A 7,232-nucleotide genomic window follows, 5' to 3' on the forward strand; every position below is an offset into this window, starting at 1 on the left:
ATACGCCAGGGCGGGTTTGGCCGGGACTTCCAGGCCCCGCCTCCTGTCAGCGCCGCCGCCAATCAGCTCGCGGCAGCGCTTGGCGGGGCTGAGACCGCGGGGGAGGGGACCCGATTGGAGGCTGGCGGGGGTGGGGAGTGGTGAGGGGCACTGGAGCCAGAGGCGGCCCGGGATGGAAGCGGGACTGTCCGAACAAGGCTGAGGAGAAGGACAGACCGATCCAAGGAGTCGGGGAGATCTGCAGGTGACAGTCACTTCCGACTCCAGTGGGAGGGAGGAAAACACTGGCTAGTGCTTCGCGGGCGAGAGGCGCGAGGCTCCCCGGGTCCCACAGTCTGTCCCTCTCTCACAACGCTTGTGAGCCCCAGGTAGTTTTCAATTTATGGCAGCTCTCTGCCCAGTCCTTTTCGGTAAACTCCGCTTCTCTGGCAGGGCTGTGTTCATGTGCAGGACCCTTCAGTTTTAGTGGTGGAATAATGCAAATCCACTTCCATCACTTTTTGCACAACTAAAATGAAATCCCATGCAAGCAGCGGTCCACTTCCTTTAAAAAGCATCTTTCAGAAGCTCCCCCACCCTTAAAAAAGACAGAAAACTGACAGCTTCCCTCTTCTTTTCTTTTTTTCTTTTTAAGTGCTTTTCTTTTGTCATGGAAACGCATTTTTACTAGCGTGTGGCTAATCCTTGGGCAATGGGCTACAGGACTCAAGGATAACAGTCCAAACTGATCTGTGTGGCCACCTTAGTGATGGAAGTCAAAGGGACTGAGGGCAAAAGGTATGACGGTGTGTGTGCTGCTCTTTAGTTGCTGAAGGTGCAGAACTCTAGGAGGAAGGAACTGTCAATCTTGGTTGCTGCCAGAAGACATTTACCTATTTAGAAGAGATTGGCAATTAAATACAAATGTTATTTGTATTCCTTAAGTGAAAATGATCACCTGTGACCTTTTATTCATATTTTAATAATAATCTAATTCATATAAGCAAAACTATTATTTTGCAAGTTTTCCCCTCTCTATGGAGAAATAAATACATCATATAGATGATTACATCTGCTTTCCTCCATATAGCAGGGAGCTTCTTAAATACTTTGGCTAATTGGTCATCCTAAAAGACAGAGAGGTGAAAAAATTGGTCACTGTGAGTCAGAATAACTCAGGGCAACTAGCAACAACAACAACTCAATTTTAAGGCATTGAGGCTTTTACTTATCAGCCTACCTGTCAGCAGAGCAGGCCTCATCATCGTTTAGACATTGAAATAATTTGATTTTTACTAGTATTTATTCATGTTATATCATATAACACAAAATACAATGTAGAATTGGCAATTATTTAGTTAATTAGATCACTCTACGCTGCCAAAGTAGGTCTCCCCCCTCCCCGCTTAAATAAAAAATGGATTACTTGCTGAATCTTCGCTAGTGTTAAATTGATACAGTCTGCTGTATGCCCTCCCATTTGCAAGCCAATGTGTAATTTAGGAAATTTTTAGAATTAAGAGTGAAAGCTGATTGAGTCATTAATTAAATGAAATGAACAAAAGTTACTGTTCAGAATAGTTATTCCCTTATAAATACCTTTCCCCTAGATTTGTAATTGACACAGTAGTTAATCTTTAAAGATAATATTTAAGGCTCCCTGGTTTTATCATTTTTAATCAAGTAAAATATATTCATCATAACTACATTAAAGCTACACTAAGTTATGCCTAATTTAGTTGCTTCATTAAAAATTACTGAATATAAAATAGTCAAGAAACAAATTGTGACTGTATCATTTTAATTTCATGTGCTTCAAGCAGAGACACAGGAATGTTGAAAATTCCAAATCTTTTGTAAATATTGTAATTATTATTGTTATTGTTTTAGATTTATATTTCTCCCTAGAGGAAAGAGGAATTTCCAAAATTCAAGAAGTTTAACTCTTTCCTGTGGTCTTAAATTTTTAAACATATATTGAATTCTCAAATTATTTTTACTCCTTCAGTGTCTGTAATCCATAAAAAAGAAGTCAGCACATACATGAAAAGTACTTTTTCCCCTCTATCATATTTTTGTGTGTTGTTCGCTTTATGTGTTCAAGAATGTATAGTTTTGCTTAGAGACATACCACACATTTCTTAATACCTTCTGAACGTCATTGGGAAAATTGTTCACTAGAAATAAAGACTATAAATATGTTATTCATTTTTCAAAACTGTGTGTAATATATTCCATGTATGTGATATACAGGTTTATTTGTTTTTTTTCTCTTTTAGGGTGGAATAAATGTTGATCATTGGTTATTGTGATCTGGGTTGGCTTAGTTTTGCTGTAACAGAAATACCACAAGTGGATGGCTTTAACCAACAGAAATTTTCTCGCAGTTTAGGAGGCTAGGGGAAGTCCAAATTCAAGGTGCCAGCTCCAGGGGAAGGCTTTCTCTCTCTTTTGGCTCTGGAGGAAGGTTCTTGTCTCTTTTAGCTTCTGCTCCTGGGAGATCTTCATGTGGCATGGCAGCTTTCTTCCCTCATCTCTGCTTGCTAGCTTGGGTTTAATATCTTTTATACCTCAAAAGAGATTGACTCAAGATACACTCCACACTAATCCTGTTTCATTAACATAACAAAGACAACTCATTCCCAAGTGGGATTGTAACCACAGGCATAGAGATTAGGATTCACAACAAATATTTTGGGGGACACAGTTTAATCCATAACATGGGTCATTCTGTATCTTCCTAAGAATTTAAAAACTGAGTTCCTGAGTGTTTTCTAATAACTTCCAAATTTATTTCAACTGTGTGGGACCTATTTATGTACAATAAATATGCATGATTTAAATTAAAGAAATCAACATTTTCCAAGCAGTTACAAAGTACTTACATATAACTTGATGTTTTTGTAACCTATATGAAAGCAAATATCCATATTGCAAGTGACATAATAATGATATATCTACATTATTGTCCTTGTTTATATGAAGTACATGGAACTGTCTGGTTTCCTATAAGCTTGAAACTTTGCTTTTGGCTCTGGGCCTGAAGAACATATTAAGTTGATAGCTAAATTTTGATAAATTTATATGACAATCAGTAGGTCACACAGCACCACTTAATCTCAAGAATTGATAAAATTGCCCTCAAGCTTCCCTGTTTACTTGCTTTCTCTCCATATCATCACCCCTGAGGCTTAACTATGAGCCTATGGAGTAATGAAGACTAGAAATATTCTGACCAAGGGGAAGGTTTAATATGAGCCAATCAGGTAGGGTAACCATGAAAAAAGATATTTCAATCTTAAACTGCTTGAACCAAAATAAGTAGGAATGGTTCACTACATTCTGAACTGGTCAATCTCTATAGAGAGAGTATTTTAGCTAATTATGAATGTTAGAGGGACACTGGCAATATTGATAACAATATTACATAAGGAAATGATGGAAAGATTCACATATATAGTCCAGTTTGGGGAGTGGTAGTGGTTGTGAAACTTGAGAAAGAAACATAAAGCTGCCTTTAAATTTTGGAAACGCCAGAAAAATACAAGAACTTAATAGCTGTACCTATTAAAAATGGAAAGGGCAAAGTAGTGAGTTCCTTGTCGCTGGAAACATCCAAACAAGAGTTGAATGAAAGACTCTGGGAAAGATGCTCTAGTAGAGATGATTCTGTAGCAGGTTGGAAATTGTCTGGATTACCTCCAAGATCTCCTGTAACTCTAAATGTATCTTCATGTAGGCCGTGACCACTGCCCTAGCAGTTGCAACAGAGTCATGCTTTCTCCTCTGGAATGCAAGCTTCATGAAAGCAGGAGCTGGGTTATCCCCAGAGTTTGGAAAACCTCCTGGGACTTTGTAGCGCTTGGTAATTATTAGTTGAACGAATGCTTTCTACTCTTTTGCCCATTGGATCTGCACTAGAAATGGAGCAAAGACCTGAATAAGATTTCTTTCTTAGCATCTAATGGAAAGAGAAAAAGACAGACAGAGAGGTAGATACAGAGAAAGAGGAAAATTACATGTTAAACTCTAATTTGGGGAAGAGAAAAATGATGTTTGAGATTGCTTACATAATTATTAAAGAAAACTGAATCTAGTTATTTTTATATTCACTAGTATTCTCAATTTCATTCTGGAGTGGAGAGTCTTCACAATCTTTTTGTACTTTAGGTTCTGTTTTATTTTAAAGTATGGATGCAAGTGCAACATATTTTCAAAATGAAAAAAAGGAAATTTTTCAAAATGTGTAGTTTGCGCTTTACGTAATAAATTGGAAATTGTGCTATTGGGCAAAACATAAGATGAATCTTAATATGTGGGATACGAAGTGAGTAATGTAAGCTTTAGGAAAAGGGCAAGATACACGGGTCAGGGGAGAAAGAGTTAACATTTGTCACATGAATCACGTGATTCAACAGCCTATCTAATTTCTAGTTCTTACAAGAGGCTGTATGTATCATATTCTCTCCTACTCTTTCTTTTTTAAACAGATAATGGAACAGAGGCTTCGAAAGGTTAAGTAACTTATTTGAGACCACAAATATAAAAATGCTGGGTTCAGGATTCAAACCCAGATCTAGCCACTAAAATGTAAGTTCCATGAGTGTCGGGACTTTCTTGATTTTATTTTTTTCCGTATTGAGTCCCCAGAATCTAGACTCTTGGCTGGTGAACAGTAGATGCTTTAAATACACCTGCAGATGAATAAATGGACATTTGAACTCTCGTCCACTACACAGCACTACATACCCACACCCTCTGACTAAAGCTAATTATGCCCTGAATGCTATTAAATAAGGAACAGTGAATTATAAATTTGAAAATAAAATGACATTGTAAAAAAAATGTATGAAATAATAATCTTATACCAGATTCAGTTCCACCTTGGACTCCAGGAAAATACTTTTGTAAAAAATATTTTAGGTCAGAGATAAAGTGAGCCTGAATTACACTGACAGTAGTAAAAGGAAAAAATGGAAATGTTAGATGCAAGACACAGTTTGCAGGCAGAAGCCTCAACATCTAGTGACTGATTAGATAGTGGTGCTGGTGGGCAGCTTGTTGGGTAAGCGGAGGAAGAAGTCAAACCAATGCTTCATGAGTACAAGGCTGGTAGAATGAATATACCATGATTATAAAAAAAAAAAAAAAAAGTAAGGAGGAATAGATGCTTGTTTAAATAAGGGAAAATGTTGAGATTAATTTTTAATTTTGGTGCATTTCAATGACAGTGTCCAACAGATAGCTGCATATGTAAAACTGGAGGTTTGGAAATCTTTAAGAGCTGGAAGTAAGGATTTATAAGACACACTAAGGAGAAGAGAAATAGTATGAGAGGAAAGCAAATGTTTCTTTTTATAGGTAAGAGGGGGACAATAAGCCAGGGGATGAGAGGATAGATGAACTATGAGGAGAAAGAGGAATGAGAGGAAAAGAGGTGAACTATAATGCTGTTTGGCCCACTGGTGGCTTAGTGGTTAAGAGTTCAGCTGCTAACTGAAAGATCAGCAGTTCGAATCCACCCACCGCTCCATGGAAAACCTATAGGGCAGTTTCTACTCTGTCTTATAGAGTCACTATGAGTTGGAATCCACTTGATGGCAATAGGTTATAATGCTATTGTGTTAGAGAAGCCAAGATGGGGAAGAGTTTCAAGAAAGAAGACTTGATCAACAATGTCAGGTAGGCAGAGAAGTCAAGGGCCGTTGGATTTGTTAATTAGAAATTTATTAGTGATCTTCTGGAAACCTTCAGGACTGAGGAGCTAAGGGTTGTTAAGTCGTGGAAGCAGGGTAGTGTCTGGATTACTCTCTCAAGTTTTTCAGTGGCTGAGAGGAGAGGGATGGACTATTAGTTTGAAAAGATGGTAGATCAAGTTATTCTTTCTCTTACACACGCACACACACACACACACACACACATTTCTTTATGTATAAATTTGGAAATGAAAAGAATAATTTTTAATATAAAAAGAGGGTACAGGAAAGAATGAGATCAAGGGTCATCAGTCAGCTTTGATAAGAAGGGCCATCTTTTCTTCTGAGACAAGAATCAAGAAACAGAATAGATAGAAAAAGACATAAAAACAACTTGCAGAATTAATGGGATTTGAAGGCAAGTGAGGAGGGGAAGGGATATTGGTGGCTCAGTGGAATTCTCACCTTCTGCCTGGGTTTGATTCCTGGGCAATGTACCTCATGAACAGCCATCACCTGTCTGTCAGTGGAGGCTTGCGTGTTGCGATACTGAACAGGTTTCAGCGGAGCTTCCAGACTGAGAGACTAGGAAGAAAGGCCTAGTGGTCTACTTCTGAAAATCAGCCAATGAAAACCCTACGGATCACAAGGGTCAGATCTGCAAGCAGTCATGGGGATGGCACAGGACCAGGTAGCTTTTCTTTCTAATGTGCATGGGTCTCCACGAGTCCGGGGCCACCTCCAGGGTAGCTAACAACAACAGTTAGCAATTAATTTACCTGTGTGACACCAAACAAGTCACATTGTTTCTGCATTCCAATTTCTCCATTACACAGTTAACACCTCAGTGATCGAAATCTGCCCTTTTTATCTTAGTATCTAGCACCTGGTATTCTAAACTGCTTGTTAAATTGTTTAGTTAAATTTTAGGGTTGGATCATCAGTGAAACTTTGCTCAGTTTAGCAGTTTTCCTCTTTTCATATTTTGGTGAGTTTCTTTCCCATTTATCATGACCCTTGAAGACTTACATGTAACAAATCCCCACTTGCATGCATTAGATTGAATGGATCTCCTTTCTTTGCAACCATACAAGCTCTACCAAAACATGTTGATTCAAAGAACATTTAAGGATCTACTGGCTCCAGTGTATTCCAGACACTAGATATTAAAAGAGAAGTTATACTTCTTTTTATTGAAGTACATTAAAATATCTTGAAATTTCTTTCCAGGAATAACTGTGAATAACTAATGAAATTATAAACAAGACTAGTCAAGAATGAATTTAAATGTATAAAAATGCTCAGCCAAAAATTTGAAAGAAAATTAACATTTTAACAGTCGTTAACTAGAGAATTAGAGAATAAAGATTATAACATTTGTGCCATATATTTTGTGTTGTTTGATTTATTACAAGAAACAGACATTTCTCTCTGTGTGTGTGTGCATGTGCGCATTCATGCGTGTGTCTGACTAGAAAGGTTTTCAAGAGGATAAGAAAAAAAAAAGGAAAATAGTGCAGGGAACTTCCTTACCAAAACTTACTCTAGGCCACTGCA

Source organism: Trichechus manatus, unplaced genomic scaffold (assembly GCF_000243295.1).
Source record: "Trichechus manatus latirostris isolate Lorelei unplaced genomic scaffold, TriManLat1.0 scaffold00107, whole genome shotgun sequence".
Lineage (NCBI taxonomy): Eukaryota > Metazoa > Chordata > Mammalia > Sirenia > Trichechidae > Trichechus > Trichechus manatus.